The sequence below is a fragment of the Echinops telfairi genome, unplaced genomic scaffold, assembly GCF_000313985.2.
Source record: "Echinops telfairi isolate 266 unplaced genomic scaffold, ASM31398v2 ScPeMD7_9;HRSCAF=40, whole genome shotgun sequence".
Classification (NCBI taxonomy): Eukaryota; Metazoa; Chordata; class Mammalia; order Afrosoricida; family Tenrecidae; genus Echinops; species Echinops telfairi.
In genome coordinates this window covers 74,280,502-74,296,707 of record NW_022103906.1, presented here as the reverse complement: position 1 = coordinate 74,296,707, position 16,206 = coordinate 74,280,502, and the positions used below count along the sequence as shown (strand labels likewise).

The window sequence follows — 16,206 nt, the reverse complement described above, 5'->3', positions numbered from 1 at the left end:
TTACACAATTGATGTATGTATGTATGGATTGTGATAAGAGTTGTATGAGCCCCCAATAAAATGATTAAAAAATAAAATGAAAAAAAAATCAAATCAATATGAATGAAAGGGGTATGGAGTGGAGACCCCACAGCCTATCTGTAGACAATTGGACATCCCCTTATAGAAGGGTCACAAGGAAGAGATGAGCAGTCAGGGTGCAGTATAGCACCAATGAAACATACAAATTTCCTCTAGTTCTTCAATCTTACAAATCTGGCTAGACCAGAGCATGTACACTGGTATAGATAAAAACTGGAAACACAGGAAATCCAGTACAGATAAACTCTCAGGACCAATAATGAGAGTAGCAATACCAGGAGAGTAAGGGGAAGGTGGTAGGAGAAAGGAGGAAGTGATCACAATGATCTACATATAACCCCTTCCCAGTGGGACAGATAACAGAAAAGTGGATGAAGGGTTCATGAGGGAGGGAAGGGGAGTGGGGGGAAAATCTGCTGATATCAAGGGCTCGAGTAGAAAGAAAATGTTTTGAAAATGATGATGGCAACATATGTACAAATGTGCTTGACACAATGGATATATGTATGGATTATGATAAGAGCTGTAAGAGCCCCAATAAAATAATTTTAAAAAAAAGAAAGAATAGCGTCTGGGGTTTTAAAGGCTTTTTGTTCAAGTAGCCATCAAGTCAGGTAAGTCCACATGGAAGAAGCACACAAGCCTGTGTGATCCAAAGATTGTAAATAATATAATCAAGATTTAAAGGCGGGAATGGTATTAAAGCCTAAACCATGAATACTTGCTTTGCAGAAGGCTAAGGATGACAATGGAAACCCCAAATCCATTTTCAGCATCCACAGATGGGTTAAGCCTCTAGTCAATCCCCTCCCATCATAGTTGAAGGATGTGAATAGCCCTGTTATCAGACAGAGAGCATTGAAATGTAATTATGGCAAGTGTACATAGGTCAAAATGTAATAGCTTATCATTTGATTTCCCCTTTGACCCATTTTAAAGCTGTTTCAGCTTTTTTAAGAAGGAGAAATACACGTGGATTAAGTCCCTGGTGAATCCCCTCTGACCATGGACCAGGGATGTGAACAGGCTTGTTACCATGCAGACTGCATTGGGAAGAGGATCGTTGCAGATGTAGTTAGGTTAAAACTTGGTGCTCTATTACTTGGTCTCCCCTAGTTTTTCATATTATCTGCTTTCTTTTTGATTGTGGTTTTAATCTTTTTATTTTTTAATGTTTTTCTGTATATGAAATCCAAGATAGGTAAATATAGAGATGATAAGTGGATTAATGGTTCCTTGGGGGTACGGCAGGGGAGGTTGGAGGGAAATGGGGACCTAACAATGAAGGAGATGTTCTAAAGCTGGTTGTTGTGATGTGACGATTGTCAACTCCTTTTGATGTGATTGAACTACTGAATGGTATATGTGCATTATATGAAAATAAAACTGGGGGGGGGGTTTCTATATACTACCTTTCTGCACGACATGACAGTATGAACAAGTAATGGCCAGCTGTAATGTTAAGCTTGGTTCTGCCTTCCCTTTAGAGACCACAAGCAGGGAGCAGAGCTGGTTTGCGGTAGGTCACCACTGTCTTATCTCCCCAGTTAAGCATGGTGGTGCTCTCGGGCAGGGAACCCAGGGCTGGAGAAACACGAGAGCACAGTGGGAAGGTCGGCAGCATGTCCGGTGCACACAACTCATGCGAGGAAACAAGGTGTGTGAAATGTTGAGTGGAGAACTGACTCGCTTCGTAAACCTTCACTCAAGTCACATTAAAAAAGTTAGGGTGGGGTGGGGAAAGATAGTGGAATTTTCCTATGAACTTTCAGAAATCCCCTTGTATATATATATATAGCAGAAAAATTAAAGGTCACTAAGTCCATTAGTTGAGGAAGGAAAAGCCTTTTTATTAACTAGTGCCAGAAAAATTGCATTTCCAACTTCAGAAAATGAGACAAGATCCATGCCCCACCCCCCAAAAAATGGTTCAAGAACTAAAATGTGCAACTAGAAACATAAAATTCTTAGAAAAAATACAGAAGCTGGGCGCTGACCCCCCACTTTTAGTAGTGGATTATCAGGTATCTAGATACGGATCTAAAAACTGAGATATGATCATAACTGAATAGAGTTACCCTGGCCAAACTTACAAACGCCATTCGACTGAAACTGCTGTCTCTAGTCAGTCCATTTGTCAGTATTTAAGTGTGTGTAAACAAAGCAAGAGTTGGGATTCCTGGATTAGGTGTTGAAAGTGCTTGTTTCAATTGTTTTCTAAGCTGGGTCTAAAACACAGGTCACCACACATATTTTTTGGTTTACTGCCTGAGATAATTTATTGTGCCAGCCTGGCCGATAAACGCAAATGGGATTAACTGAAGGGCAGAGGGATAAACGGCTTGGTGAGCCTCGCCTTTCTTGTTTCTCCCTCTTTGATCATCAGACCGGTGTGTGGCTGCCTTGATTGTTCTGTGCCTCAATTGACAGGCTACACTATCTGTGGGACGCCTAGCCTGTGAACTGTGTTGCTGTAAGTTGAGGTCCCTTTAAGACATCTCTGGAGCTGAGGACTGGCGGTTGGGGACCTGGCTGACAGATGGTGACCTGCCTTGTGGTTGGTTGCTGTGCTGAGATAGCCTAGCTCTCTCTATATATAGAGGAAGACCTGGCAGCAGACTAGACTTGAAGGACTGCTAGTGTCTCACAACTCTCTCTCACGGGAGTGAGTTGCACTGAGCCATTTATACTGCTTTATAATTTAACTGTTCATTTATTGTAGTATATATCTATCTGTATATGATTTAACAGTTCATTTCTTGTGTTATGTATCTAATTATCTTTATAAATAAATATATTAAATTATCAGCAATTTGGTGCTATCTCTCTAGAGAACCCTAACACACTGCCCCTTCTCAGGAACAAAATAAATGAACAAACAAACAAAAAGCTACTCAATGACCTCCTGGCAATTAAATATTTGTCCTATAGCTCATCTCTAGAAGAAAGTATAAGGATCTTGCTCTGTAGCCCTCTGTCCCCCTGGATGCTTCCAGCACCACCTGCCCCCATTCCCAGGGTGGTACCACCCGCTTTGGGAAATACTGGTCTTAAGCAATGTCTCATAGAAATTAAAAAATAGGGTTGGGATTGATAATATTAAGACAAGGCTCTTACTGGGCCAGGGATGACACTTACACCAATTAATATAACACAAATCACAATGGCAATTATCTAGATCAGCGGTTCTCAACCTGTGGGTCTCCACCCCTTTGGGGGTCAAACAACCCTTTCACAGGGGTCGCCCAATTCATACCAGTAGCAAAATTACAGTGGTGAAGTAACAACAAAAATACTTTTATGGTTGGGAGTCACCACAACATGAGGAACTGTATGAAAGGGTCGAGGCATTAGGACGATTGGTCTAGATCCTACTTTGGTGAGTGGCAGCTGGTGTCTTTAAAGCTCATGAGCACCCAATTCTACCTGACAAATTGATTAGATCAGAACATGCACACTGCTACAGATAAGAGCCTGAAACACAGTGAATCCAAGATAGACAGACCCCTCAGGGCCAACAATGATAGTAGAGATGCCAGGAGGATAAGGGTAAGGTGAGGGAGGTGGTGGTAAAGGGGGAATTGATCACAAGGATCAACATATAACCCTCTCCCAGGGGACCGAACTACAGAAAAGTGGGTGAAGGGCAACAGAGGATGATGAAAGATATAAAAATAATAATCTATAACTTACCAAGGGTTCATGAGGGAGGGTTGGCAGGGAAGGGAGAGGGGGGAAATGAGGAGCTGATATCAAGGGCTCAAGCAGAAAGAAAATGCTTTGAAAATGATGATGGCAGCATGTGTACAAATGTGCTTGACACAACGGAGGATTGTGTGGATTGTGATGAGATGTAAGAGCCCCGAATAAAAGTATTAAAAAATCTAATTTAAAAACAAAAAAACAAACAAACTTATGAGCAGCCATCTAAGGTACAGCTTTTGGTCTCTCCCATCCAAAGCAAAGAAGAGTAATGAGGATGGGCCAAGAGACCACGCAAACAGTCCTCACAATCCTGAGACCAGAAGAATTAGATGGTGCTCAGCTACCACGACCACCTGCTCTGAAAAGGATCACATTAGACAGTCCTAGACAGAATATGAGGAAATGTGGACCAGACCTCAAAATCATAGAAGAGGACAGGCTTACTGGTCAGATTGAGACAGCTGGGACTCCAACACTATGATCCATAGTCATCTTTCAACTCTGCCTCAGGTTAGAATAATCAGCCATTTATGATAAAAGGGCAGTACTAAGCCACGGACCAAGTTCAGAGAGATAGGGAAGAAGAAATGATTAAGACAGGAAACACAAGAAGGAATTGGGGCAGGTGGGCGTACATTGTAGGAATTGCATGGGATGAGTTGAAAAACAAAAGGTGTAAGAGTTGTTGATTGTAAAACCTATCTGCTCTGTAAACCTTCACCTAATCCACAAAGTTTTAAAAAATAAAATGAGATACATTATTTTAGTAACCCACATACTTTCAGTATTCTTGGCCAACACCATCATTCAAATGCATCAATTCTTCTTTGGTCTTCCGTATTTGATGTCCCACTTTCAATGACCATGGAAGCCTCATTCAAGAGATCGATGATACCAGGAGGGTAGGGGGAAGGTGGGAAGAGAAGAGGGAAGAAACCGCAGGGGAAGGGAGCAGCAGTTGGTGTAAGTTATGAAAATAATAATCATTTATAATTTATCAAGCAGTCACGAGAGTGGGAGGGGGAGGGAGGGTAAAAAGAGGAGCTGATACCAAGGGCTCAAATAGAATGTAAATGTTTGGAAAACAATGATGGCAACATACGTACAAATATGCTTGATACAACTGATGTATGGCTTGTTATACGGGCTGTAACAGCCCCCAATAAAATGATCTTAAAGAGAGAGATCAAACGACACGTTGCATTGGGTAAATCTACTGCACAAGACTTCTTTAAAGTGTTGAAAAGCAAGGATGGTACTTTGAGTACCAAGGTGTGCTGGACCCATGCCTTGGTAGTCCTAATTGCCTCACTGCTTGTGGGACCCTGGTCACGGAGTGGGTACATGCTAGGCTGCAATCCCAAAGGTCTGCAGCTGGAAACCACCAGCTGCTTTGGGGAGACAGGTGGGACTTTCTACTCCTGTAGAGTTACGATCTCAGACACGCACGCGGCAGCCCTACTCTGTCCTCAAGGGCCACTGTGAGCCAGTCAGTCTGGCCTTGATGGCAGGGAGGGTAGGTTTGTGTTTGAGTGTTCATATGCATGTGAAAGGAAAATGAAACTTATTCAAACAAGGAGGGGGCTGTTTTAACTTGAGGCCAAAATTAGCCCCTGGAAGAATGCGTGGTTAAACAACCCTCAGAGTGTGGGCAACCTCAGAATTTAACTAGTAAATGTACTGATTATTTGCTAATTTTAGAAAATGTTTAAGCGCGTAGCTGAACCAACCCCTTGTAACTGCCTTCCCCCACCCTCCCTGCCTGGGAGCACACCAGCTTTGTTGGCTCCGCCTTTTTAAACCTTCCCTGTTCTCCCTGATATGCTGAGCTTTGCAACAGCCTGTGTCCGGCATGAATCTCTATGAAAGTGTCCCCAGTTTGCAAACTGTTTTCATTCCATCACTAAAACGCTTTGTTCTTCATTCTCATAGCAGGCAAGCCTGGTGTCTCACTACCACGGAGATGACAACAAAAGTACGAACAGCAAACCACCAATTAGATCCAGGGAAAGGACTTTATTTTAAAAGCAAAGAGGTGACCTACATTTGGGGGAAAATTGAGGGAACCACCTAACCACTAAGGATATGCAAATATCCAATATGTAGACAAAAGCCCTACAATTCAACAACCTAAAAGACCATCAACTCATTCAAATAATAGACGCAGGTTGGAACAAATATCTCATCAAAGATGCTGCCACAACCCTAAGCAAACTCAAACTCTGACACAGAAAACCAGGTTACTTGTGCTTTATTGCCGGCGTAAGGCATCTGACTGTGTGGATCATAACAAACGATGGACAGTATTATGGGAAATCGGAATTCTAGAACACTTCATCGTGCTCATGCAGAATCTGTACTAGAGCAAGAAGCTATAGTTCAGACAGAACAAGGGAATGCTGGGTGCTTGAAAATCTGGAAAGGTGTGCGTCCTGGTGGCATCCTTTAGCTGGACAGAGGCAGAGGCAATGTGCAAAGGGCTTTACACAATTGATGTATGTATGGATTGTGATAAGAGTTGTATGAGCCCCCAATAAAATGATTGGAAAAAAAAGAAAAGAAAAACCTACAGGGGACGTAGAGACCCGTTGCCTCACAAGCCTCTTCAGCACAACAGAAGGTGAGGGCAGGTAAGGGCCATTTCCTCATCGTGGAAGAGACTGGAGATAATGAAAAGGCTGGGTGGGAAAAGACAGGAGGGTCACACTATCTCCAGATGCCTGAATAGACCCTTGGGTTGGAGCTCTGGGATAAGGGCACAGCATGAAGTATGGGGCACAGAGGTGTAGGGATACACATACCTGAGGTCTACTAAAGAGAACCAGTCAATAGCAAAAGCCCTGCCAGAAAGCCAGCCTGTGATGGGAGGTCCACCATTAGTGAAATAAAAGCTTTTTGGATTATCTAAGGGCCCTTTCCCAAATATTCCCTTCAATAAATTCACCCTTTCTGTTCAACCCTTTTCTCTGACTCTGGTCTAAATTTTGTCCCTTGCCTGAAATCTTTCTTTCAAGGGGGGACAAGAACTGAGAACTGGAGAGGTTGAAACCTTGAGCCGCCTCCTGGTAGCATATCCTTTTGTTAGGTAGGCAGGATAGGGATGGACGGGCTTGTCCCTCCCATGCCTGCACAGGCCCCCCCATAAAGGAGGTTAGCCACCCATGAAGACTTTAACTGGGCATGCTACAATTCAGTCCATCCCAAGCCAGGTGGGCATCACACCTGGACAGCCCAAACTAGGCCCAGGCTCATGGCTTCCACCACGCTTCCCAGCCAGGTTTGAAGTACCCTGGCCCCAGGGTATTTCTTTGTACCCCACTTCTGTGCTAGGGCCCTGCTGTGGTCTCTCAGGCCTCAGGTCACCACATGGGCACAGCAGTCCCCTGAGGCTGCCCGTCGTCAGCTCGAATTCCCCACGGTTTGGCACGCTTCCGGGAAATAGCTGTCCTCTTTTGAGACTAAAACCCGAAACTTCTCCCATCCTTTATTAAAAAAAAAAAAGTCCACTTGGATTACACACCAGGCTTCAGCGTGAATTACTTGTGCGAAGCCAAGAACTGAGGTGTTACCCACCTGAGAAACCCATCATTTGCGGCGCCGTGTGACTCGGAGGTGACTTTTGGACACATAAGGTAAGCCCGGGAACGGGCGCACAGTTCCCTGCCTCATGGACTCTCTCGGGGCGTCCAGACGTTCACCCCAACACCCTTGAGACCTGGAACTGGGCGAGGTGAGGTTTGGAAAACGCCGGGCTGCGGGAGGGGGGAGGGGACCTTTTGCTCCCAGACACAGCGGTCACATCTGGGGACCATGCCCCTGGGGCCACGCATAACGTGGCCGGAGCCCTCCCCCCCTCCCGGTGCGTTGGTCTTTCTATCCCCCGTGGGTTTCCTGCTTCTCTGGTGGGCTCCGTCTGCCTTCCTGCTCTTCCGGTGCCTCTCAGCTTCCCCCAGCCGCGCTTCCTGGCATGCAATTGAAGACGCCCGGTCCCCAAAGCCCTGATGACATCCAGCGGTCCACTCCGAGGTCCCGCCAGCAAAACAGCACTCGCGCATGCGCTGCCTGCGCCCTGCCGGCTCCGCGGCCACCAATGTCCTTGCAGGGCGCCGATCACGTGGTTCCCCACGCCCCCGCAAGATGGCGCCACCCAGTGTCCGGGCGCCTGATGCTCTGCCAACTCCTGCAGGACGGCGCCCAGAGTGCCCGCCACGTGGTGGGGGCGGTACTTAGCGGGCTGGCCCCGCCCAGTCCCCTGGTGGTCGTCCAGGGTTTCCCCACGGATTCCCCATTCCCGCTTTTCTCCTGGTTTTACCAACAAACTGCTAGGTCCTGTTTGGTGTGTTGCTTTAGCTTCGTGCCTGTGTGCTGGTTCGGTTTTCCCCACTGGCTGTTCTCTGCTGAATTCCCGACGAAAGGCAGGCCCCTGAGTCACTGCTAACTCTTGTCATGCATGGCTTTTCAGCACCACTGCCTTCGGGCCCCGGGGGGTGTGCACGTGCCTGGGACAGCTCCACTGTGACAGTATGTGTCCAGCCAAGGATCCCAATTTCCCTAGAGTGGACCCTGAGCCAAGTGATGGGTCTCCCTCCCTTTCAATGGAAAAGGTCGCTCAGGCCAGTGGTCACCTTTGAAGGCGATTGGAAGGCCACTCCATTGGTCTTGCCTTTGGAGGTCCGGTGAATTACTCATGCCAGTAATTCCATCAGGCCTGTACGGTCGGTCACCCAAGCCAGTGGCCTTTGCTGGCTGTCTAGAAAACAGTCAGGCAGTCCAGTTTGCTGGCAAAGACTGGGTCCCCTAGCCCCTCCTTCAGGCAGGGGCACCTACTCTTGGCCCCAGTTCCACAGCACCTAGCAGCATGAGCTCAAACTGCAGTTAGGACCCTGAGGCATTGGGCTCTCCTGACTTCTCCATTGATGGTGCTTTCTAGATGGGTATGAGGATCCACGTCAAAAGGAAGCCTGCTACATTATCTCCTGTGTAATTTGGATGGATTTAACTGCAGACCAGGGAGGAACAGAAGTTCATCTCGTTTTGCAACACCATCTGGCATCAGTACATTCTAGGTAACGGGAATCCTGGCCAAAGAACAGCACCTTTCCCTTTGGACCTTGATTCAGCTAGAACGCTTCTGCAAAGGGATGGGAAAGTGGGAGGAATTCTCTTATGTTAAAACCTTTTTCCTTTTGAGAAGCAGTAAAGACTTTTGTGCCCAGTGTACCAAGGACCCCCTAAGGGGCCCTGAATCTGAAGGCTACTCCACCCCCAGCTCAGCCACACCACTCTTAGACCCTGAACCTGGTAGGAAAACAGGTGACCCTGCTAAAGTTCTACTCTTAATAGAGATAGCTGGGGAGTTTGGACTGCAGGCAATTCACAAGCCTTTCACCCTAATTGAACTCAAATTGAGTGACGTGGGAACTGAACATTGAGAAAACATCCCAGCCCAGTCCAGATCAACTCCATAAATCCAATATTAGCTCATATGTCCAATGCCAATCTAAGAAGTCCTCTTCAGACTCATGAAACACATGCAAAGATGCTGAATGCAGGAAGATCACAGGCCAGTGGGTGGGAAGTCTTGTGGATCCAGTGGCGTTGTAAGCATCTCAGTGCTGGCAGGGGTTTCCACGTGGCTTCTCCGGCTCCAGAGGTCTGGCCAGCTCCACCAGCCTCTCTCCATGTGTCTTCTTCACAGGGAGTAAGCCAAGTGAGAGAGAAAGAGTGACAGAGTCTCCTGCCTCCAAGGAGGAATACAGGAGTTCCCAGAATCCTCAGGAGAAGGCCACGCCTACACAGAGGCCTCATTGGCTATGTACTGATTGACAGGCTAGACTCCACCCCTTCACTTTTAATTCTTTCAATTTGACACCAGATTAGGTAACTACCACTCAGATGCACTGCCTATTTCCTAAGTGGCTCCTTGCCATCTTATGTCTGAACAAGCCCCATCCTGACATTACCCTGTCACTGGTCTGCAGACCCAACTGGCAGTTTATATGTCCCCTCTCTAAGAAAGCTTGTCTCTCACTTTCACATAGTATAAACCTTGTTCTTTGTCCAAATCCTTTAGGCAAAGGATTTAGTCCACTTAATTATTGTGCCTCGGGTACTGCGGTTTCATTTTGAAGGGCCGCAAGGTTCACAATTCAAATTGTTATTTAAACTCCTGATAAACCTCTTTATTTTTCCTTGAAACAGCATGTAAGTTTTCTTTTTCCCTCAATACCATATCTACCTAGAAGACATGAAAGCAGAAATGCAAACAACCTGTACACCAATGTGCATAGCAGCACGTCTCACAATAGCAAAACAGTAGACCCCATGGAAATGTCCCTCCACTGATGCATGGATAAACAACCTGGTGTGTGCATACCACGGAATGCTCATCAGCAACACAGAAAGTAGCCCTGAGGCACAAGAGGAAAAGCACCCCAAATTAAGGTTGGGCTCCTCATAGGGGCCAGCGGCTCCGCTAAGGTCTGAGGGTAAAATCTCTGTTTTGAATCAAAAGAAGCCTCTGCATCAGAAGCATGACTGGTCATTCACGTAACCCTCCACTTTACCCTGAGAAACTTACTTAGCAAACAACTTCAGAGAACAGAGGGGTTTTGCTTACTGGAGAGTTTCGCTTGCTACCTTGGAAACCACATCCCAAACCATTCTGAGAGCAGACGCTTACGCACAACAAACTGGGAGATGATGCATGTCTTCCCTGTACACCCTCCTAACGCAAGGAGGGGGCGTGACTGTTCAGAGGTCAGATGTGCCCACTTGGTAACTTTAAAAAAATGTTAGACACATGTATGATCATTTACCACTCAGGTGTACCCTCATCCAGTTTTGTAACCATTCCTGAAATGTCCATAAATCACTACATTTTTACCGAAGTTCCTTGTGTGGTTTGTTTGTTTTTAATCATTTTATTCGGGGCTCCTACAACTCTTATCCCAATCCATACATCCATCCATTGTGTCAAGCACATTTGTGCATTTGTTGCCATCATCATTTTCAAAACATTTTCTTTCTACTTGAGCCCTTGGTATCAGCTTCTCATTTTTTCCCCTCCCTCATGAACCCTTGAGAATTTATAAATTATTAATATTTCATGTCTTACACTGATCGATGTCTCCCTTCACCCACTTTTCTGTTGTCCATTCCCCTGGGAGGGGGTTACATGTAGATCATTGTGATTGGTTCCTCCTTTCTCCCCCCACCTTCCCCTTCCCCTCCTGGTATGGCTACTCTCAATATTGGTCCTGAGGTATTTATCTGTCCTGGACTCCCTGTGTTTCCAGCTCTTCTTATAAAAATCCCCTGAATGGTTTCCACCTTGAATCACTTAGTTCTGAATCCCCTGGGCTCTGTGATTCCCAATTTGAAAGTTGCTTTACCTCTCAATATAAGCTTCTTTCTTTCCCTGTTTCATCTAGATCCTGCCACTTTGCTCAAAAGGACACACACCACAACATGGACGAGCCTTGAAAACAGCAAGCCAGGCAAAAGAAGTCCATTGTCAAAAGACAACTGTCGGCTAGGATCTCACTACAAGAAGCAGATATGTAGGAGCGAGCTGTGATGGTGACTGTTCGGAAAATTGAGGTTTCTAATTATAAACATCCTTGAAAAATGAACCTGAATTTTTTTTTCTTTCTCTTTTTCTCTCATCAGTATGCTGGGTTTTTTGTTTGTTTGTTTATATGGGGGGGGTATCCTTTAAACTGAATAAGCATTTCTGAATAGGATGCCTTTTTTCTGAAAGCTTACCATCTGAACACTGGGCTTGCGGAAGGCTATGCCTTACAGTGGGCCCTCTAAACCATGAAGGACACAAGTCAGCCTCCATGGAGTTCTTTCTGACCACTGACTGCTGACATGAAACCCGCCCCCCTTGGGCAGAGTTTGAAAAGGTGTGGCTGTGACCTCTCGGGCCAGCCCTGGATGGAGATGAAGGTCCGAGTCCTGGCTGAGAGGTCAGAGAGCTCTACAACCTCGCCTGTGAGAGTGTGTGCCCCCCAACCACGGTCCTTGTCTCGCTTCCTGAATGCTGCCTGCAACGGCAATGAATCCACCTGCCGCCAGTCATGACGTCACGCCAATGGAAGTGAATCCTTTGGACGCCATGATGACCTCCTGCAGTTGGTCTCCCTCCCCCGGACGGTTCCTTTTTGTCGTCCTGTTTAATCCCTAATAAAGAGGTCTCTAGAAAATATCTTCCAAATCAAACCAAACTCACTGCCATCGAGTGATGCTGACTCACAGTGGATGCCCCCCACGCCCCCACCCCAGGGGTGTCCAAGGTTGTAAGGGTTTGAGACGGTAACTGTTGAGCGAAGCAGAAAGCCCAGTCTTTCTCTCTCGGAGCTGCTGGTCCTTTCTAACTGCTGTCCCTGCTGATGGCAGCCCAACGCATAACCAGTATACCACAAGGGCTGCTACAAAATATATTAGGGGGCTCATTTTCTCCTAAAATAGTAGTGTAACCAATGGAATACAAATCTGTTTTCCCTGGTAGATCTCTCTCTCGGGCATCCAGGATGGACACCCAAGAAAGGAGTGTTTTACTCTACCACAGATCTCATAGTAACACGCTTTGGATTTTTGAACCTGTGTTTCAGAGGATCTTGTTAAGACTTCTTAAGTCTTGCTGTGCATTGTGTTGTGTTGTTTTTGTCTGCTTTCCAGCAGGTTACTCCAGGTGATGGGAGAAATGCCTTTGATGACCTCAGGAAACCTCCAGGGACAATAGCAAATAAACTGGTCAGACACGAAAATTTGATTCTGGGTTGAAGTGTTGGCTTATGGACAAGGACAGAACAAGGACTTTCTGCTCACTTAGGGAAGAACAGTCTGCCTGCTAAGGGAACAAACCAAGGTCCCTGTGAGCCCAAGCTTGGTAAATATCTTCAACTGGAAGCCAGGTCCTGGTACACATTCCAACAGCGAACCGTAGCCTGAGATAACCTGAAAATGCTGGCTCAAGAGCCAATGCCAAGACGGATTTGAAAGAAAAGGTGCGAGAGACCCCAAGACAAACTTAGTAACTAATTAGGAGGAGGCCTGGCCATCTGTAGGGTGCAAACCTGCCTTTAACAGTGCTCCTTCTCAATTCTCAAGGGAGACCAGCTTCACAGGCACATCTGACATATTTATGCTTAAGGGGTTCTCACCTTGACCCAACCCAATACTTTAATAAAACTTTAACTCTTTGCTGCTGTGTGTGTGTCAATGTGTGCGCGTGGCTGATCCTGGGCTCCTTACAGATCACACTAGTTCCCTCTTGGACAACAGCACTTCTGTCTGAAGACCTGTATTTAATCACCAATGGGAGAGTTTGGTTATATCTGTACATTTGTAAATGTCAAGGAAAAACTAGATGTAAAATTATCTAAGGGAAAACGCAGGCAATGATTCTATAAGTTTGTTATTTAATCTGACTTCAGAGGTCTGGGAGCCCTGGTAACTAAGTGAGTTATGCACTGGGCTGTTAACAGCAAGGTCATCAGTTTGAAACCTTGGGAGAAAGATGAGGTTTTCAACCCCCTTAAAGACGTCCCTCACTGACATGTCTGATCAGAACACAAGGAGCAAATGAGGAGGGAAGGAGAGTGAAGCACATCCTGGCCCACCAAACCTTGACAATATCCTTGCTCAGAGCAGCCAATGAACAGAGAGGACCACATGGCCCCCCATTACAAGACACAACATCCCTCACTGACCCATATCCCTACAGGGGACAACATTGGAGACACAGTATGGGAATTGCGCCCAATCTGACCCCACCACACCAAGGCAAAACACTAAGGGTGTGCAACAGAACAACAAGGGGAGCAGAGCAAGGAAGTCCTGAGAGAATACCAAAAATAGACTTTGGGGCCAGGACTTGGCACCCCATCAGACTCCACTGGAAAACACTCCGAAAGGTCAACAAACAGATCATGAACTATTTATAGACTTTTCTTCTTTTTTTGGTCATTTTTTGTTTGTTTGATTTTGTTGCTTTGTTTTGCTCTGTCTTGTTTTTTGTGTGCATATTATTATCTCTGCTGGTCTATTTAGATAAGATAGTTGGGATAAACAATCTGGAGGAGAACACAACTGGACCAACAAGTTCCAGGGGGACATGGGAGAGGGGGAGGCGGAGGAAAAGAGGTGGTGTTAACAAATCCAGGAACAAGGGAACAAGTGACCCAAAATCTGTGGTGAGGAGGGTGTAGGAGGCCTGGTAGGGCTTGATCAAGGGCAATGTAACCCAGAGGAATTACTGAAACCTAAATGAAGGCTGAGCATGATAGTGGGACAAGAGGAAAGTAAAGGGAAATAGAGGAAAGAACTAGGAGGCAAAGGGCATTTACAGAGGTCCAAATACAGACATGTACATTTGTAAATATATTTACATATGATGATGGGGAAATAGATCTATGTACATATATTTATAGGTTTAGTATTCAGGTCGCAGATGGGCATTGGGCCTCTACTCAAGTACTCCCTCAATTCAAGAGCACTTTGTTTCAATAAACTGGCATTCCATGATGCCCACCTTCCCAACACAATCACTGAAGATGAAGCAGGTGCATAAGCAAATGTGGTGAAGAAAACTGATGGTGCTTGGCTATCAAAAGATATAGCAGCTGGGGTCTTAAAGGCTTGAAGATAAACAAGTGGCCATCTAGCTGAGAAGCAACAAAGCCCACATGGAAGAAACACACTAGCCTGTGTGATCCTGAGGTGTCAATGGGATCAGGTATCAGGCACTAAAGAACAAAAAATCATATATTTGTGAATGAGGAGTATGGAGTGGGGACCCAAAACCCATCTGTAGGCAACTGGACAGCCCCTTACAGAAGGGTCATGGTTCTTTAATGCTTCCTCCTTCCTCCCCCCACTATCATGATCCCAATTCTACCTTACAAATCTGGCTAGACCAGAGGATGTACCCTGGTACAGATAGGAACTGGAAACACAGGGAATCCAGGACAGATGATCCCTACGGGACCAGTGGTGAAAGTGGCGATACTGAGGGTGGAGGGTAGAAACGGGGAACCGATCACAAGGATCTACATATAATCCCCTCCCTGGGGGACAGGCAACTTAAAAATGGGTGAAGGGAGACAACAGACAGTGTAAGACATGACAAAATAATAATTTATAAATTATCAAGGGTTCATGAAGGGGGGTGGGAAGGGAGGAGAAAAATGAAGCTGATACCAAGGGCTCAAGTAGGAAGAAAAAATTTTGAGAATGATGATGGCAACAAATGTACAAATGTGTTTGACACAGTGGATGGATGTACAGATTGTGATAAGAATTGTATGAGCCCCCAATAAAATGATTTTTTTTAAAAAGACATCCCTCACTGACCCATAGTGCTACGGGGGACAACCATGGAGACATAGTGTGGGAATTGCACAATCTGACCCCACCACACTGAGGTGAAACATTAAAGGTGTGCAACAGACCAGCAAGGGGAACAGCAAGAATAAAGAAGACAAACTCCCTGCCAGGAACTGTATTTAATCCTAGTTAACTAACGTATCAATTTAATGGTTAACATCTTGGTAAATGAGCCTGCATTTTCCTTCTTCTTCTTCCCCTATCAGGATACCGGTGTGGGGCTTGTGTTTTACATTGAATGTACTAGAACTGGGAATTTTAGTGATCACTTAAGGGAATAGGAGTTTCCATTTGTATCTTTTCTTTCCCCTTTAAAGAAAAAATGAGGTTAACATTGTGTACAGTTGAGCAGTAGTCTGTTTGTTTCCATCAGGCTTTGTCTGCCCTCCTGCAGAGTGTGGTCCAGCTTTGGGGGAAAACCTGGGAAACAGTGCTGGCCTTGACATTGGATGGGAGTACTTCTGCTCTCCAGGAGCTCTGGGTCACTGAGTTTATGTGCATCTTGGGGAGGGGAGCTAACAGGCTTCTCAACCTTTTGACCTTTTGACCACAAATCTCACTAGTCCAATCCTTCACTTCACTATTCCTAAGTGTTGCTGCCTGACTTCATGTGTGGCTTTTCAGTGGAACCGCCAGATCTTGCAAGAAATTTGCAGTCTGGCCATTCCCAGACTGTTTTGGAATACATAGTGATCATTGATAAGAGGGAACTCCACCTCTAACGGTCTGGCTGGATGTCTGCTCATACAGTAGATGTTGGCATGTGATTGCCAAGAATACTCCAGAAAATCAGTGGCAATCTGTAAGGAAATTTTCCAATAATTTTAATATAGGTTAACAACTCAAACAGCTTGTAGCTACTTGTGTGTGTGAGCTGTTTTGCACTGGTTGTACTGTTTTAAGAATGTTATGCTAGAGTGACACTGGGCCTCCACTCAAGGACTCCCTCAATGCAAGAATACTTTCTTCTATTAAATTGGCATTCTATGATGCTCACCTTCCCGACACAACCACTGAAGACAAAGC

At 45.7% G+C, this 16,206-nt stretch overlaps 1 protein-coding gene and 1 long non-coding RNA gene across 2 annotated transcripts in view; one reads left to right on the top strand and one right to left on the bottom strand.

The window, feature by feature from the left end:
* LOC101656217 (retinol dehydrogenase 11) overlaps positions 1–16,206 on the bottom strand; it is a 58,577-nt gene that overhangs the window by 18,690 nt on the left and 23,681 nt on the right. The gene's annotated exons all lie outside the window — the stretch shown is intronic.
* LOC123521305 lies at positions 7,329–12,019 on the top strand. The gene is made up of 3 exons (XR_006679765.1): positions 7,329–7,418; positions 8,717–8,852; positions 11,220–12,019. It is a non-coding gene; the product is annotated as an uncharacterized LOC123521305 (long non-coding RNA).